Genomic DNA, 20777 nt, shown 5'->3' with positions numbered 1-20777 from the left:
TTTATCCCTGTTAGTGCAGATTAGATTGTATTGTGTTTTGTGTGTTGCGTTGCTCGATTCAGTTTAAAGCAGTTGTCTGTTGATGCAATGTTACGTATCTCCGATACATATAACTAGTATCAAAACCTCATCGATTGTTCCTGGATTTTACGGAGATAAACAATACAAATTTCTACAGATTTACAAGATATCCCCTTTGTTGCGAAAACTCCCCGAACTTAATGTTCAAACTAATGGAACATCATGGCAATTTGTACTCTTGTAAAGTAACGGTATATTACAATATTTAACACATAAAGTAAAATATAAACTAGAAAATAATACACTAGTAACATTCAGAAGATACACAAGGTCTCTTAAATGAAGCAGTGGATACATATGTGTTTCAATCAATAATGAAGGCCTCACATGACGTAGCATTTTTTTACATCACTTATTATAAAGCAGTGCACAAAGTTATAAGCGGTTATGTAGTGACAAATTCCAGCATAAATTCCAGAAATCAAAAGCAAACCATACAAGCTATGATCATGATCAAACATTTTCTCATACTTGTTACTGACATGTCTGAAATAAAACCAATTTTCAAAGACTTGGTTCCAGAACTTCTCAAGAAATGTTTACATATTAGAACACAAAACTCGAGCGAGTCACGAAACAATGTGACTCGTCTCGCATGTATGACGCTTTAGCTTGTTTCAATTCGGGAAGTATTACAAGGTATAAAGTCTTTGCAAAGCTAGGTCTTATTACGAGCTATGTTCGTGCGCTAAAAAATGTGCCGAGGCAAGAATCGACTAGGCAGAACAATCTATGGATAAAATGGTAAATAGCTGACGTCTAAAGCCTACTCTAGCAAAAATGCTGTTGAAGGAGGAATACGAACCAGAGGAAGACTGAGACAAACCACTATATGGAGTGGAATGCACTGAAGTAGATTTATGTTTTGTATTAGTGTAGTATTTAACTTTAATTTTCCGAAAGTTTTTATTTTTAACACTCATTTACCTGTTGCACAAGAGCCGCTAAAGATATCTTTGTCATGTTTTACCTTGTAGGATATGTTAAGGTGCACATTTCGATCCGAGCTTTTGGCAAAATATTGAAATTCAATTTTTAATTATTTATTTTTTGCATTTTTGGGGCATTTTCCAGAACGTTCAAAAATATAGTATTTTTCTCAAACAAAAACCCTTCGAGTGAAAGAGTAAAAAAATACATAAAAAATACAATCATATTGATATCTTATATAGTTTCTGAGACACAGGTAAATAAACTGCAACAAATTAACATTGTTAGGATAGAGCCATCCTATTCTCCTTAACAAAGTATAAAAGTATTGATCTGTTAGCGTGTTATAACTCGTATAAAGTAGATAGTGTTCGTTAACGTTTATTAAGGAGTTAATTCTGTTCTGCCAAAATATATAATTTCATATTTTTAATGGATGACTAATCGCTCACACAAAAATACCTTTTTTAAATTACTGTAATTAATCACAGCCGCAATGCCTTCAAACAACAGTAAACTTTTTTTGTTACAGGTAAATATTATTATTTAAACTATATTACTATTTGTTCATTTATTCATAACTGAAAATAATGATTTCTTCTAGTAAATTAGTACGGTACGGTACACAAACTGATTTTAGTTATAAAAACTATATAAAATGGATGAACTGCTAAGGAACAGTGTGGATGTACAGTATATACAATTTATGTTTACACATGCTTGTTCATGTTTGTACAGTTCATTTATTTTACCTTATTGCACAAAAATATGTTCCAGAAATATTTTATTTGTGTGGCAACCCCTTTAGAAAACAGCAATACGGACATGGTTGAGGGCTCTCTCTTGACAAAAGAGTCGAACGCAGGTCGCCCTGAATAGATGATTTATGATGGAGGGGGGTGTGAACACAGAAACGAACAGCCCGGCGTAATTAAAACCTGCGTCAGTCTGATTTGGCCGCATTGATTTTCTTGATCCAGTACATGAATGGAGAGTAATCTATTAACAGTCACGGCCGGATGGACTCCCTTCTTGACACGCGTGCCAGCGTGCGTGCGTGCAGGCGTGCAGGCGACGTGAAGTGGGGTGGACAGTGACAACTTGTCAAACTTTAAAGATTATACGAAATGACGTCCTCTAGGAAATATTCTCCTGAATGATTTGGGAAAAGTTACACATTAATTCGAAATATGTGCGCAATATTAATTATTTATTTAATACTATTCTTTTTATTGCGTTTTTTATAAAGTTTAATTGTATCGCAATAACCGTAACATTCAACTTCACTCACAGTCACAAATTTGCTGAAACAAATTCTCACAGCTGACTCCAGATCAAACATTTCCGTATATCATATATCCCAACAACTCATCGTTTACTCATCAACAGAGTTGAACGTTTTAGATACCAACAGGCGTTTCATACGAGCTTTAAATTGATTTGGATTGTTGCAGCTAAACCAAATTTGTAAAAATGTCTACAATTTAGGTTCGAACGATGTATTGCATTAATAGATACAATGTTTACAATTACTTTACTTTAAAATAAAAAATAAAATAATAGAATATTAATAATCAACTGATAAAATATTGATATTAAATTTCACTGCAGAAAAGTTTAAAAATATATCCAACTGATAACTACATTTTTATTGATATGTTATCATTGATAGCTGTTGCATAAGTGTGTAGTTCTACGTTAACAATACGTCAATATGATCTAAACTATATAAGCTGTATTAGATATGTAACTATGTATTTAAAATGATTACTGTATCCATATATTTTAATTATATTTTCCAAATAATATACAACTTTGACTTGACTATACATACTGGAAAGAGAAAGTTCCAGGTTAGGTGTAACGTGTGTGGGAAAGAGACTGGTCTGTTTGAAAGATATTCATATAAATAACATTAAATATTCTTTCTAATCTTATAATAATTATTTATTATTACATATAAAGGGTGTTTCAAGAGTCACGTGACGCATTCGTGATTTAGTAATAATTACTTGATGAAAATAATGAAAATCTACACATCAATGTCGGGTTTAAAAAATACTTTTTTGCCCATCTACTACATTTTGTCTTCTGAGGAAGTGAGCCAGAGATGAAAAATCTTTTAATGTACGAATAGTTTCAAACAGAATGTATAACAATCTTCATGAGACGAATACATACTGAAATATATGTTACTCGCATTATTAAGGAAGCTACACAGCCTTTTCGGTCATTTAACTCGTTTATACAGATTAACAAGTCGTTTTTCCTCCGATTGTAAAAACGTTTCCCTTCGTACTAGGAATAACTCTATTGATTTTGAGGGCAAATGTAAGGCTTTTGAGGGCAGTCTATTCTGTCTCTCTGTCTGTGCCTAACTCTTTAGGTACCGTCAGTTGGGGTATTGGTTTATCACAAGGACACCTTATGCCAAGCTCCTAAATGGCATGAAATGCATTCTTGTCATACATGATGGTTATTGAACAATATTTCAACATGTGTAACAACTTTAAAATGTTTGAATTTGTAGTTTAAAGACCAATTAGTCACCGTACTGAAGATCGAAATCGAAATAGTTTTGGGAGTCAACATTCAATTCAGTAGTCCATAAAATGTTTTTTGTCGCAATTAAAATCACCTCTCTTGGACAGCAAAGAGGAGTCTTGGTGTCGTAGACTGCATCCTTAGAGCAGGTGAGCTCTTGTAAGGTAGTGTTAATGTCTATCACAATATTTCACAACCTTTATAGGAGTAATTTATGATATTCCAGTTGCTAAATGACTATATTAGAGGTAGACTATATTTTGGGCATTTTCCATCGTTATATGTTACAAAACATTGTAACGCTACGTTTCGAGGATTGAAATCTAATCTCTTCTTCAGGTGAAAAATCCAAAGGCATTAAGGCAATATAAAATGTGCCAATGGACTGCCACTCAAAGTTAGGATAGTTAAGTGACACTTTGAAGCAAAGAAATATATTGGAGGTGGTTTAATTCATCGCTTAAGACATATGTAGTATTGATATTTCTTTTAGAAAATACTAATATAATTAATTACCGATATATATATATATATATATAATTTCAATAAACATTGAATCGCAAAAAGTACTTGCTCCGCCGGGAGTCGAACCCGGATCTCTCACTTGCCGGGTGAATGTGCTACCATTACACCACACAGCGCTCACTTTTTCCGATTCAATTATTTTGTATTTGGCCGTATCTGTCACATATGCGTTTAAATAAGCAAACTAACATATGATTGGAAGACCTAATACCTGTCAAACGACTTTTATTTACATTAAATTTTATAAATGGCAATTGCCTTATTTTTTATTTCAATAAACAAAATTTTCTAAATCGCAAAAAAGTACTTGCTCCGCCGGGAGTCGAACCCGGACCTCTCACTTGCCGAGTGAATGTGCTACCATTACACCACAGAGCGCTCACTTTTTCCAATTAAATTATTTTATATGTGACAGATACGGCCAAATACAATATAATTGAATCGGAAAAAGTGAGCGCTCTGTGGTATAATGGTGGCACATTCACCCGGCAAGTGAGAGATCCGGTTTCGACTCCCGGCGGAGCAAGTACTTTTTGCGATTCAATGTTTATTGAAATTAAAAATAAGGCAATTGCCATTTATACAATTTAATGTGTGTGTGTATATATATATATATATATATGTGTACATTATATAAATATATATATAGATTCGTTTTAGATTAAAATCTTAATTATTTTTTGAATAGCCCATCGTGTAATTGTAAAGTTGGCATAAATAACATAGTGGAATTCAAAGCTGAAAATTATTTGGAATACAAGAGCTCTAGAATTTACTGACAGAACTGATCAATATAGAAAAACTCTGAGGAGCTCATAAACTAATTGTTTTTTTACAACAGTTACAAAACGATATTAAAACATTAAACAACTTCAAGAAAGTATAACCCCTATCCGGTAGTAGGATTTTAATAGTTCCTTCAGAAAAAGGTGGTATAAAATCACTTATAATCAACTATACTTAAAATCAAGTTGTATGAAATCAGAATAAACAAAACTATTTGAATTCATGTGATATTTTATACGCGCATTTTTTTCTGACAAGCCTCCATTGTTAAAGACTAGGAATAGTTTATTTTTACTACATGAATTTTCCAATAAAATCATCAATAATAATAATAAAAGAATCAACTAGTGCGTTGTTAATTATTCATTAATATTGGCGCGGGTATAATACAATTGTCACTGCAGTTGTCTGGGGAAAATAAAGTTTAATTGAGTTGACCTCTGCCCCGGCTCATTATGCATAATTTAATTCTTCTACATTTGCATTAGTAATTTATTGGCTCATGGAAACGGCTATGATCGCAATGAAAGCTATTATAAATTCTTTGAATCTTCGTGCACATTTTACAAGTTACGCATCAGTTGTTTAGTGAATACTTTATTGTTAAAAGTAAACTTTTACAAATTTTGCTAAATCCTCAGATGAGATTTTCACAAATTTAAATAAGGGGCACAGTAATTTGATTAAAAACATGGGTGTATATAATTTATATGGAATTTTTTCGAAAAATTAATCAAAATCTAATTAATTTTTTTAAGAATGCATTATTAAAAATTAATGAATACTTAAAATAAATTTGAAATCACATTTACCAATACGCGGATGCTTGAATGCAATAACCAAGAATATATAACCACCATTATTCACATTATTTCATGTATTATTTAAAATAAAAAGTGTTCATTCTTTATTTTAGAATGAAAGATTTAGCACTTCTCATTTTCATTTTATGATTTTAAGAAGTGTTAATGAATTTTATACTGGTTCTCCAAAACGAACTTTTTTCCCAGACTTATCCACCATGTTATTGCCCTAGTTGCCTCGAAAAAAGCTAGCACAATGGCTGAATCACTTGTACTGTATAAGTAATAGAATAAGAAACTATAACAACATTGAAAACTAATATTTATTTCATTTTAATTTGTTATGAGAGCCAAATTTACATTCCTACCATTTTCTCTAAAAACTTCGTCAGATTTTGTCTTTATATAAGGTTCTTATAAGTAATTGAAACACACTTCTTTGTTCATAGTTTCTTTTCTCATACATAATTTTGGTTTAAGATTGACTTTCATTGTAATTATATCATACACACCAACGAATTAATAAATAATATAAAGGTATACGAACTAATTTGTATAAAACGAGCTAGCACATTGGTTGATTCAAAGTTTTATTTTCACACGGAAATTGATTTTTTTTACCGTCTACTGACAATTAATCATAAATAAGACGCCACTTAACACCTTTATTCGTTGTGTATATATGAATATAATAATCAGTTTTAATTGTAATTTTCTATATTTTAAACTTATATTTTTTTAACCTTAAACAACAAAGTACTGTACAAAATAAATGGCATGACAAACAAAGTATATTAGCATTGCAATTTTCGTATAGAGTGTCTAACCGAAAACCTCAAAGGATAGGCTGGTGCAATAACAGTTCAATTTAGAAGGTCCTTTTTCACATTTACAAGTGATACTCTTTTTCTGTTTAGCATGTGCCGTGGACAAAGCTCGAGCTATGATACTCGGTGAACCCGTCTTTGGTAATTAATCTATGTTCGTGTAGCGCTTTTTGATGATACAAGCGGAGATGTATTGTAGTAGTCATAATACCTTTGAGGAGTGAAAGATTGTTATTTATTTATTCTTTGTGGTACCAAATAGGGGTGTATTATAAAAATAAATTGTTAGTTCTATAGAAATTCTCGGTTCTTAGTATCGTGTTTTATATAATCTCCATTTGATTTTGTCAATTAGAGAAACATAAATTTTAAATGAAAATCCAATTATTTAATTGAAGTTTATTACTGATGTGGGCAATTTTCGAATATTCGGATATAAAAATTCAAACACACCATAACTTTAAGATCCACAACAAAAACGTACGGCGTTTTTTGCCCTTAACTCCCTCGCCCACCTGAACACTGTCTTCCTGTTCTCTTTGTATCAGATGACGAGCCAAGATACCAGAGGAAGTGGCAATATTGATTCTCGCCCCAGTCTCTCGCCTTAACTGATGCGAGTGACATGCGTAGAGTAGTGCGCTTTGCTACGATAAGGGTTATCCTTCCAGATCAATCGATATTAATTATATAAAAATAAATAATTTGTTTGATCAGAAAATTCCTAGAGAACACTACCAGTATGTTTGTATTTCCGTGTCGTGGAAATGGTATGATATTGAAGTATACAGCTGGACAAGTATGCCTTCTCTAGGCGAAAATTACCTGAATTAATTTATTAGTATTCACGTTCACTTTCCAGTCCCAAACCAATCTTATCTTTTAGTAATAAAGAAATGGATGTTGTTTAATAGAGCCAACATTATGGACTGATCTATTTTAGTATTATGTTAACGACTTGGGCAGATATTAAATAATAACACTGGACTAAACGGGAGATAAAATTGATCTCCCTGTACTCCTGGTTTATCTGAACTTCAGTTCATTTATTTCAGTTACTGTAATACTAGACGTCTTGTTTCGATTGAAACACTTTTACCGTTATTATAGTACATATTATTTATAAAGTCTGGAGCTAATTTTCTATAAATCAGAACAACCTTTAGGAAATACTTAATTTATTCCGAATCTTAAATTTCACTCAAAATTTAACAAAGTTTTACAAAATCTTGATTTGCTTTTCTTCAAAATTTCTCTCAATCGGTCAAATCTAATTTAGAGTCTGATCAAAATTAAAAATGAAACTAAAAAGGTATACTTCACCAAAAAGGTTTAAATTAACAAAATAAAATAAAAAGTTCTCTTCTCAAAATATTCAAAATCAAAATTACACAATGCTTGATGTAAACTTTAGGATCAAAATCTAATTTACAATACTTCAAAAGTTGAATTAATTATCAGGCTCTGTTATATGGCAAAATTTAGAAAATTTAACACAACAGTATAAAACAAAAGATGTTAAACTAAACGCTGGTACGGGACTTACTACTTTGAAGACTATGGAGGCTGAAAAACTATTACGCACTAAAGGAAAAAAAAGAAGAAATTTAAAACTTGACTTAAAACACACCGGGTAAAAATTAACTCTATATCCCAAATGTATAGGAATAGAGGAAGTACTATCGCTTCTGAACTGCACGTGTAGACGCTCTGCACTCGACTAGAAGACTACCCCTCTCTCTTCAAACCAACCGCGACCGGCTCGGGAACCTATCACCGTTGACATCTCTAACAGCTGGAGAGGTCAAACCAACAAAATAATGTCCACGTACCGCGTCTAGTTAACATAGAGCCTACTTCCTACCGCGATTCAGCAGAATGATTATAACTACGGTACACACTGATGCCATCTATTTCATCTATCGATTCCAGTATATTCCAACTATTGACTTTGGTAAGGATTAGATTCTCTCTGCCCTATTCACAATCTTCACACGACTGATAGGACGTGTATTAATTATATGTAATCATTTCCATGTATGACTTACTTTCATACGCTTTTACTACTTCTAATGGTATTTTAAGAATTTCATGAGTGGATATCCTCTTTATTACAATACTTTATCTTCAATTTAAAACAAAGAAAACACATATCCAATCTTATATTTTATTCTTGATTAATATAAATATGACTTTTAAATCATAAGACATATGCACATAAAAAATGTCTAGATTGGAAAAATTGCACATTAGAGTTTTTCGTATATAAACATAGTTTCATCAATAATATTGCTTATTCTTAAAGTGCATCTTTTTACTGGAAAATCCAGAAAGTTTTAATACTAACAATAGAGGATAAACGTGAATGAGTACTGATAAACGACATAATACTTTAAACCTTAGCTGTTTAAACCGCAACTGATTATACATCGTGTAATTCAGTACTGTTTGTTGGGATTAGCAGCCATCTCCTAGGGGATGTTACCCATGTAAATGTAAAGGTGTGTCAACATCGTAGATTGCGTAAGTTGGGAAATTGATTACAACATGCAAATTTCCTCTCTCGCCAAACGCATTACCATACTTTGTTTGCTGTAGCGGAGTCGGCTTGAGTTATAATGAAAATATTTTTCCCAACTAATCTTCCAGTAATTTCTTATTTCTTTTTCAGCACGGACAATAAATTTATTTTGCACGTTATTTTTATTCAAATTTACTTCGATACTGTAGCGTTCAGTTTCAAATAGAGCAATCATGCAATCAATTTAAAAAGTCCATATGGTGAAATTGCAGTAATAATGTTTTCCATCTGTCAAGTCTTTTGCTTTTGACTCATAAGGTATTAAAGACTTGTCTTACAAGATGTTTAATTGTATCAACGATTTTTAATGGAAACTGTTTTAAGCTACAAGTAAAAAATCGCTGTTAATACCATACGTGGTAGTATAATTTTTTAAACTAACTATGGGAGAACCGATTGTGTGACTTACGCGGCGCTAATGCTAATTATAATAAATTATAATATTAAATTTCCTCTGTGGATTCATTACACTTGTTGGCCACAATCATATCGCAGCCTGATACGGTTAGGAAAGGAACTTAAACATTTAGAATGTATTTATGCCATGACATTGTTGCAAGGGATGGTTTTTCTTGAAGGTGGTGATTTTTGTAGTTTTTCGTCTTTTTAAATTCATAGTTTAAAATTATTATTCAGTTAGGACGATAATTGTTTAGTCTTGCGTATTAACCCCATTCTATGTATAGCGAGGGTTTTTTTTAGAAATGAAGAAGACGATAGTTCCAATCCTCGAAATGTAGTATTCTATTTTTGCAACAAAATTCATGGTTTATTGCTGCATAACTGTAAAATTAACAAAAATGTGGTACTTTACCTATTCAAAACAGTTGACAACCCCATGTGGGTCACTTTTAATTCATTAATTCACTGATGGAACATTTGTTCAAAAACATGTAGTGAACATTACAACATTTGGAATTGTTTTGACAAGGTATAGTGCCATATTTTTGTATTTTATACATATAACAATGGCAATAATTCAATATCTATAGCCTAGAACTGAGTAATTAACAAAAATATATTTCTATACCTTGTCAAAACAGTCCCAAATATTGTAGGTTTCCAATATGGAGAACTTCAACAACCCCTTACAGAGCACTTTTAACTCTTTATAACCACCTGAAGATGGAACATTTGTTCCGCAACACGTAGTGGAAATTACCACATTTGGAACTGTTTTGACAAGGTATAATACCTTATTTTTGTAATATATAACAGTGGCAAATGTCCAATCACCCCGTTATACTGTCTTTTCAGACATTTTGCAATATTTATGAATTGGATCTGCCAATTTATTACTTTGCGCTACATATAATGTATTTGAACGTTGTGCACAATGAACTTAAAGAAGGTTCATTCATTTTTTAACATATCATCAATACTTTCTATGTGTAATACGCCTACAAATTGCAAAATGATTATAACGCCGTTGTATTACGTGTTATAGTAATGACACTGAAGTTGAGAGGGTCAAATTGCCGGGTCGACATTACAAACATTCCCTCACACTCCATTTACAGACTGACTACACACTCCCTGTCATCCTGGAATTAGTCTGCCCTGAAACTGGCACATGTTTCCTTACACGTGAAGGAATCCGACGACAAGAATGTTCATCAAATTAATTAAAGCATTCCTCCTGTATGACTTGAATTCCTGTAAAAGTTGACGGTCGCGATTATAATTACTGTTCGCGGTACTGCCAGCGGTGTGGATGTTGTTTTACAGCATTCGAATTAGATTTTACAGCTTGCTAGATGACATACCGCGAAAACCAAGATTAGTTCAATGCCTTTTACCGGCGAGTTGAAATGAAAAATTCCATTTGTTTGCGAAATAAAATTCTTTAAATACATAAATTTACGAGGTTCTTCTAACTGTTCACATCAAGAGGTTATTGTGATACTTGACAGCTACATAAATATGGGAACGAAGGTGATTAATGGTAAAAAGCAAAGGAAGTGAAAAATAGGATGGGTGCGAGGGATAGAATAGGAAAGGTAGACTGATGACCTAAAATCACGAAGCCCCTGTAGCTCTGGAGTCCATATTATTTCGCCAACTAAATTTATTATGTAGCCTCTGGGCATTTTTAATCACAAAAATTCGTGTAGCCCATTTGCCAAACAAGCAGAAAGTGTTGCTTTAAATTTCAAGAACTACAAACAGACTGTTACAAGAACCACACAGGAGAATATGTATTACTGAAAGAATTAATCATTACTTGTCCACAGAACCCGTAAAAAAATTAATACGGCTATGTCTCATATACACATATAATAAGCCAACTGCCAACGCCAGGTTGATAATTATATATTGTGAGATACGAGGTAGACACAGTTGAAACATTTAAACATCTAAATATGTTATTTAAATTTTGCTAAGTATGTCGATATTATAAAAAAACAAATAAAACTACGTCTAATAATCAAATTTGGTAGTGTAATAAATTCAAATTGTTGAAGTATTGGGTATTAAAGTTAAAATAGGAATCGGTCACATCAAACCCAACAGTGGTCAGTATTCAACAGGAGATAGTAATTCACATGTTGTAATCTACTATGATCCGTTAAGCTAAATTTAGTCCTGACTATCAGTTATTCATTTGAATTGATACCCTAAAGCAGAACTCTTTATATTTCAGTACACACATCAAAACGTTTATAAGGACCAAGAATGTCGTCAAAGTTTTATTCGGTTGAAGTGTGACGAAACATTTCGACATCACTTTGGAAAGTCACTTTCAACCAACAAATTTCGAACAGACTGTTTAACATGGGAAATCCGCGAGTGCTCTAGAATTAGAAAAAGGTCAAGATTCTTTCGATACTTTTCTCTGTCCAATTAGCAAGCCAAAATGACCAAGCTTGTAGCATTCGTTAAAAATTTATAAGTTATACAACTCACGTTATATCTGGTGTACCGAAGTTTTATTTAATACAAATATTTACTTTGATAACGTTGTTAAAATTCCCACTAAAAATATAGAATACTGCCACAGAACATTTAAAAGTCAAGATTCAAGTTTCACGATCAACCGTACACAGTAATGATGCCCATTGAAAGTCGTGAAATTTTTAATGGCAGTTAGAGGATCTCTATCAATCCCAAAGGTCAATTCTAAGTAACGAGCAGCCACCGGGCCCGCTTGACGTCTTGACGTTCAATTCGCGCAAGCAGCGATTGTATGATTGTACAGCCCCGTCAAGTATATGTACAATCACCAGGTATAATCAGGGGCGATTACAATCACGAGTGAGGAGATGATTGTGGGTCTCAGGTGGCGGCGACGGCTTAACCACGGGCCGACACATCCTATCTCGCCTGTGCTACTAAACTCTTCAAAAGGCTCAGAACCGTTGTAGCTACTACATGGAAACACCGGTTGCTCGTTCCTCATGCGTGTGTTGGCACTTGAAGTAGCATTCTCTAGCAGGGGTCTATCTGAGTACTGCTGTGTGAGCTGGATCTCTCATGATGATCGTGGAATATCTATCAATTATTTTTGGGATAAACCTCACACCATGCCCACTGCGAGAAAGCTGATCCATGCCCAGTTAGCATTTTCAGAGCCAAGGTGTACGCTGAAAATCACCGGTCCTGTGAACAACTGCAATGCCCTTCAGTTGACTTTCATATCAGGGGGTCCTCATGGTGTTATATCCATGCATTCATACTCGTAACACGTGCGTTCTTAAATGTTATTTAGGATATCTTGTGTTAAAATGAGAGAGTAATGAATGGAATTTGCAACACCACAACTGATGCCGAGCGCATGATTGTCTTATTGTGGCCTCACAGTTATCCATTTCTAATTAGTACTTTCAAAATTACAAATTAAAATTTTACCTCCCTACTACAAGTTTTATTATTAAATTATCATAAGAGGACTTAAGAGGGCCTATGTATGACCCAACAAGTTTTAACACTGTCGGTCACATAGTACAAGTATATCAACTGCCCCCTTTTAAAGTTGTAAATAGATCCTATTCTCTGGCTTAATGTGTTTGTGGCTGAATAAGGCAAAGAGATAATAAGCAGCCTCTGCGCTATAAATAGTAAAATAAAAGCTCTAATGGAATTTTATTTCTCAGTATTACAATTTTAAAAATTATCATCGTGTGCATTCTTCTATCAGTTTCCAGAATTTAAAAAAATCTAATGAAAACTTGGAAACGAACACTATAAAGTTATCAAAAGGTAAAAGAAATGTCATCACCAGCTACAAGCAAGAAAGGGGTGAAATCCTGGAGCGGGAGATTGGAGTGAAATTATGAATTATGAATGAAAATTATTACGGACTGCGGGAATTGTAATATGGATCTGCGAAAAGAGAGAAGACTTTAATTTTACAAATGGACGTCGCCTTTTTTCTGGTTGTAACTATATTTTCACTTTGGATAAAGCTACTTCTCCTTATTCCTTAATCAGATGATCTCAAAATATGACACAGTTATTATTATTGGGAAAAATAAAATTTAAATATAATATGTAATGCAAACTATAATAATTTCTAGCCCCCTATGAAATTATTTTATAATTGTTGGCTGATTATCAACTCTAGTGGTATTATACACATATATATATATATATATATATATATATATATATATATATATATATATATATATATATATACCTCTCATCCTTGTGTGAGCAACTATACAATTATGTATGCCTCACTTCATGTCATTGTCACAAAATAACATTGGTAGGAGAATTTGCTTATCTCGGGATAACAATATATTATGGTCTAACATGTAAATACTACATAGAACATATCATATCATATCATATATATATATATATATATATATATATATATTCTATATATATGATATGATATGTTCTATGTAGTATTTACATGTTATCGTATACTGTTATCCCGAGATAAGCAAATTCTCCTACCAATGTTAGTTAGTTTGTGACAATGACATGAAGTGAGGCATAAATAATTGTATAGTTGCTCACACAAGGATGAGAGATATTTTCTAACAGGCCTATTACTGACTTTTTAATTTCTTAGGTGAATATTCATCATAGTAGTCTTTTTGTGTTAATTACCAGTTCAATATTATGCGGATATTTATTTATTTAATTAAGCATTGTTTGGGCAGCAATCATATTCATATGATATGTTTGACCTATGTATATATATATATATATATATAGGTAAATATATATATATATATATATATAGGTGAAACATAATAGGTATATATAATATATAAGTAGTCTATGATTTATTATGATGTTGTGTTATATGTTTTGTTTTGAAGTATAGCATTATAGTTTTTAATGATTTATTAAACCTGTTGGGGACAAATGTGATTTACGAAATCTATGGAAGATTTGGTTACCCCATTACCGATAAAGTCTGGTACAAATAAGGTTATATAGATTTTGTTTGCAAATCTTTAAATAATATATTGTACTATACTGGTCAAAACATTTTATGAGATGATTGGATGATTGAATGTAAATTCTTATAGGTTTTTTTTTTAAATAAACGTAGTCTATAATAGTTGCTCGTTAATGGAATGTAAGTTATATGTTTCATAGTTTATTAGTTTAGTATACTTTCTAATGTTAACAAATACCAAGTCTGCCACAGCCATAGTTTTAATACTACACATTGTGGTAGGATCTGCCATTGGTATGAGAACCCAGACTAAATAGAGGTTTGGGAACGGAAATTCATTATTAATAACTGTTAATTGCTCATAGCCAAGTAAATAAATATAAAAGATATAATTCATATTTGAAAGGAGTATGAAATAAATTATTATGTACACCAAAATACCATACAAGACACATACAGAGTAACAACACCAGAACACAATTAGGTTAGCACAGCAATAATACAGAGACATATATCACGTGGTAACTGGAACATACAGACGTGTTGAAGTATATTTTGAATGTTGCACATGAGTATAATTAATTGAACTATTTATTTATTTATTGAGAGTTTAATACATTACATTTTCATAGTTAGGGTGTGATATCCATTGTATATTGGCAAGTGTATTGCAAATGTAAACTCTAGTATTGGTGAAATGACTGGAACAAGGAACGTCTGATGGGGAGGAACATGATTCCTGCTCTCGTACCGATTGGAATTTGGTACGACATCGACTGCTTCTGAACCGGAATTGTGAATTCGAATCGAATACACTATATTGTCAGTGCTAATTTGTTAGAAACGAACAATAGCTTCATTTTAAGACTTAAAGAAACAGATTTTCAGTGTATATAAGCCGAAACGTAGACAAACAAAAAACAAATAGTTATGTTACTTTTTATACTTTTCAACTGTTAGAAATATAATAAGTACCATTTTTAAACGTAATTTAGTCAACACATTGTATGGTTTTGTTATGATTTTGATCCCCACAGATAGTATAGTAATGGGACTAGCAATTGAATATCGTTTTATACACATATTTATAACTAAAATTGTCATTACTTCCATGCGTCATTACTCACCCGAGCAATAATATACCTTAGCAATTATTACTGGACGGACTGCCTTTTTTGTAAGTTGTTTTGTATGCAGTATAACAAGAAACATATGCACCACAGTTATCCACATAATTAATCTACGTAACTTAATTACAAGTACATACCTAAATTATTGACTATCTTGTAGTTATACTCAAAAAGGTAGATTCATGATTGTTGAGTTTAAAGAAACCCCGTTTAATTGAAATTCAGTTAGTTGACATTACACAAAAACAGAGGATAGTTACAAAAATGTGAGTAATTGATTTAACTTGTAGCTTAGAGCAAAAACTTGGTGTTAGTGGAGCATTTGTCGTTATTTGTTAAGTCACGTAATAGGCGAAAAACAAATAACTTACACCATATTAAAAATTAACACATTTTATATTCTAATTGTATTTGACTTGAAGATCATATAACTCTGTTGACTCAATACGAACTGGACAATGTTTCCTATCAATAAAGTTTAACGTAATTTACAATTTTAGATAATTCATTAAACTTCAAGTGCAATAAAAATAACTTATTCAACGATATTTTTCACTACTCATCTTTGGTTATGCTGAGATATCATTTTTTATTTTTATTCAGACTTTTAGAGCCACTATAAAAATATACACATTCAAACCGTTTATCATAAATTTTATTCTTTGGCCTTCAAGCAATACATAAAAAGTGGTTTCGTACTAAAATATATATGATCTATTTGTGAATTTGTTATCAATTTATTGCGGTGTACATGGATAAAACTAGTGTGCTTTCGCTTTTCAATTCCTTGGAATAACAGTAGCAAAACTGGGGTTGCAACCCTAAACATTTTTGTAAAAATGCAATGCACATAAAATAAACAACAAGTTGCCTAATAAGGCAGGAAGCCTTGTACTGTATAGCCATTAAGCCAACAGCTGCAAGAAAAAAAATATTATGTTTATATGCTGCTGTTCAACTGTATATAGAACTCGAATTTTTAAAAACCCTTATTTTATAGAAAGAACAGGAATATATATATCTGTACAGCATTTTTATTATATTTCCTGTGTTCTTTAACTTATTAGATGAGGTTTGTTATTTTAACACATTAGCCCATACATTTAAAACCCTGATGCTTTTGTTTTTCTTCGTGTTAGCAGAGGAATTAAATGAGAAAGCTTTAAATTACTTTTGAACCGAATAAAAAAATCGTTTAATTTAATCGTAGATCTTTCTATACCATACACATGCTGCCTCTCAGCCATCATATACTTTGGCTAAACTGGCTATTGAGACAGCATACCGGACAGACGTTTTGTGGGTTTAGTGACCACACAGGCTACAGCAAAGCAGCTGGAGTTAATATTCATGAAATGCAAATCACACTTGAATAGAATCATCTTCACAGAGGCTGTAACTGAAATCACTAGAAGCACGATTGAATCGCCACTTCCATTCACACAAAAATCGACTGTGATGGATTAAAACTCCTCTGCGTAAAGTCTAAAAGTAGTCATATTTATTGTTTTCGAATTTGAGTAATGTAGATTCAAAGTATCTCTTCGTGAGTATGACAACTATTTTATAGTTTCCTAAACTTAGGGACGGAGTTACCTCCATTATGTTAAGCTAAAGGCCCAATACAGTGTTGTAAGGAAGACCATTAAGGAGTTAGAGCTGAGTTACGAAGTTTCCTGACAAATCGCGCCCTGGCTCAAGTCCTGTACGCACAATTACCTGTATAAACTGCTTCTGCTGGCTCACATGCCACATTACTAGGTCTAGTAGTGATTCCTTTTATAGATTAGCCACAGTAGAACTAGATGGATGAATGAATGAATTAGTTTATTTCCGAAAACAAAATTTTACTGTATATGCAGAAACAGAAGATACACATTAAATTTATTATTTATTTACATCATCAGGCACGCCTTGTACAAGCACAAGTGCAAAAGGCTAAAGAATCGTTAAACATAAAAGTCGCTGTAATTATAAAGGTATCCATCTTATCGATAATAATCTTCGTGTAATACGGGGGAAATTTCATGCCAAACAAATTGTTTCAAAACGGGAGGCTCTGTGCGTAGGATTCTCGATCAAGAATTGTTAATGTATTTGAGACCCTAACAGTTATGGATTATTAGGGACTAACTGAGATGTGACTTAGTCATGTGGTCTGAAACACTGTAGAAACATTCGTTTACAATGTATAGCAAAAGAAGTTTCTTGAACTTTTTATACGATTGCTCTTCTCTTAAGTGGAGTTGCAGGTGATTAAACAGAGTAGAACAGATGTAGTATGGGGAATTTTGATAAAATGTAGTACAATGTATAGGATATTCAAGAAGTTATGTATTCCTTGTAAAGTGTTCATGAGTATGTTTTCTGTACATGAACTTATCAAAGTTTTGCATGGCGTTATACAGTGAAAGCAGATGTATCCTAAAAGATATACTAAAAGAACAAATATAAAAACTAAAATGTTTCTTGTAATGAATTATTGTCTTGTCTGCCTGAGTGAAAGGTTGCTCTAAGGAAATGGGTCTACATAGACAATAGTGGCCTGTGTGTAGGCCCGAGTTGCTCAAGATCATAGTATGTTCCACATCCAGTCAAACATGTATGTGTTTGTTATACCAGCTAACATAACATATGGTATTCTTGTAACGCAACCAACTTTATAACATCACTAGTGGTGTAATAAGTAAACATAATAGATGGTATAACGCCTGAAGCTGAGTTTTACGTTAAATCAGATTAATCAATTACCTTGAAATAAAGAGTTGTGTTGTGCATACCTAACTTAACGTCTTACGAATTTATACGTACCATGTTCACATGATGTGACGCTTGGTTTTGTAACCTTAACGATATATATTACAAGTAAAGTTATCTATCTTATCTAATAGTTATAAACAAACAAATAATTTACTTTACCTAATATGTTAACTGATTTTGTATTTATTGAAAATAAAAATTGTCAATCCGTAAATAAAAGAACAATTTTTTACTATCGAAGATTTTTTTGGAACATCTCAAATATGCGGTTCGTTTAAAGTTTGTATATGAAACTTAATTTACACCTTTTTTACGGCAATAAAGTGAATATCGAAACTTAACTATTTGTCATTGTGTAAGTATTCTTCTCGGGTGGTAAAATAATCTTTATATAACTGTTACCGTTCCTGTACCTATTACTGACACCTCTGTATTACCGTTACAAAAGATGGCTTCTGTAAAAGATGAAACACAAGAAACTTACGAAACTATTTTTAATAACATTGTTATATAAAGACGTATTGTGTTGCAAAATGCGCTTTACATAATTTAATACTCCAAAGACTATATTAACATAATATATTCTTCAGGTAATAATTACAAATTGTTGCTTCACACGAGTTTTTCAAAATTTATTACCTGATGTGGTTAGTAACGACAATTTATTTCGGTCTTAGTTCTTAACGTTTTGCTAAAGTAGTCTTCTCATACTGTGAAAGGTGCTAAAGTTTACCAGAACAATTACCTTAAGTAACAGCTTACGAAAGTGATTGGACAGGACGTTGTGCTTGTTTAATATTCATAGATATGCAAATTCAATTTCTTCAGCAATGTGGAAGCCGTAAATAAATGCCAAATTACTTTCTCCAATTCCTTCGTAAAAAGAAATCATCTGGTAAAGGTTTAAACATACCATTGTATAACCTAGACCTATCACTGGTACAAATTAGAAGTTATTGATTTATTCTCACTTATAGAATTGTACCATTCTAAAGTATGAAATCTCAACTCTATGGGGTTATACTTTAGGGATTCAAGTGCCTCAAATAGGACAAATGCATTCGAAACCAAATTCAAAAACTTACGTACTGATCGGAATGGTATAATATGTATGTATGTAATGATACCTGAATTTATTACGAGTAGAAATTTAGAGAATAATATTTAAAAATTGGTAACTTTAAATAAATATCTTAAATACGCATATATGAGTTTTAGTCTCAATGGAATGTGTTATGCGTATTTAAGGTGTTTACGTAAAATTACGCAACGTTTAAATATTATTCTCGACTGTCTACGCGCACTAAAAACAAGTGCCTGATATACTATTCCGATCAGTACATAAGTTTTAAAGTTAGTTTCGAATGGGACAAGTGTCCCACTAGGTGCACTTGAATCCCTAAAATATAACCCCGATACTTAAAGTTGGGATTTCCTACTTCAGAATGGTGAGAATAAAAAAATAAATCGTAATTTATCATTCCGATTATTACGTAAAGTTTTAAAGTTAGTTTCGAATGTATTTGTCCCAATTCGGGTACTTGAATTCCTAAGAGGTGATCCCTAAATAAAAGTTGGGATTTCACACTTTTATAATTGTACCAGTCGAGTAACTATATGTGTATATAAGTTAGGGAACACGGGATTATGAAAAAGAGAAACAGGTTGTCTCTCGTAATATTTCATCTTTAATAGTAATGCAAATTCTATTGTAACTTCAAACCTAATCAATATCTATAGTAGAAAAAATTTTATAATAATTATTTACAAAATCTTCTGAATTAATTATTCTAAGACATAAATAATCATCGTTAAAACTTAATTGCGTACGTGTTACACGTGACCACCGTGTTTACGTCGTGGCAGTAGTTAATCTCATTATCTACTCTAGGACATTAATGTGCCGAGTTAAGAATGCAGCGCTGGCACGCGGGCGAGGTAAAGAAGGCTTTATGAAGAGAAGGGAAGGGATGTTTTCAGTGAAGTCAGTCTTGTCACGAAATGCATGAAATATTCCACCCTTCTGCTGAGATTCACGCACTTCTGTATGACCCTTCCGCACCGGATTACCCCCCCCCCCCCCCCAGTGGAAATCCACGTGTATTCTTCAACATGTAAGGCACCATTCGTGTACTGTATGCTGTAGAAAAATTAATTAAACTAACAGCAAAATCAAGATACTAAAGAGAAATGTATCCATACATTATCTTTATTTTATAAGTGTTGAAAATTGTATGTCCACCTTATAAATAGATTTTAAACTTTGCTAACTTATAGTACTAATACTACAACTAATAGTACTTAAAGCTACACTGATCATAGATATGCAAATTGTATTTACGTTTACATTATATGTGTTGTAAACACGAATAAAATAACAGGACTAAGCTCAGCAATGTTTCAACAATATATAATTTTCATCTAGACTACCTATTTTAATATGACTCT

General features: G+C 32.3%; 1 protein-coding gene across 1 annotated transcript in view; it reads right to left on the bottom strand.

Annotated features, from left to right (window-relative positions):
• The window catches only part of LOC124353761 (roundabout homolog 2-like), a 583238-nt gene that overhangs the window by 531425 nt on the left and 31036 nt on the right, over positions 1 to 20777 (bottom strand). The gene's annotated exons all lie outside the window — the stretch shown is intronic.

This window comes from Homalodisca vitripennis, chromosome 2 (genome assembly GCF_021130785.1).
Source record: "Homalodisca vitripennis isolate AUS2020 chromosome 2, UT_GWSS_2.1, whole genome shotgun sequence".
Taxonomy (NCBI): domain Eukaryota; kingdom Metazoa; phylum Arthropoda; class Insecta; order Hemiptera; family Cicadellidae; genus Homalodisca; species Homalodisca vitripennis.
The sequence above is the reverse complement of the archived record's forward strand: the minus strand, read 5'-3'. Positions and strand labels throughout refer to the sequence as shown.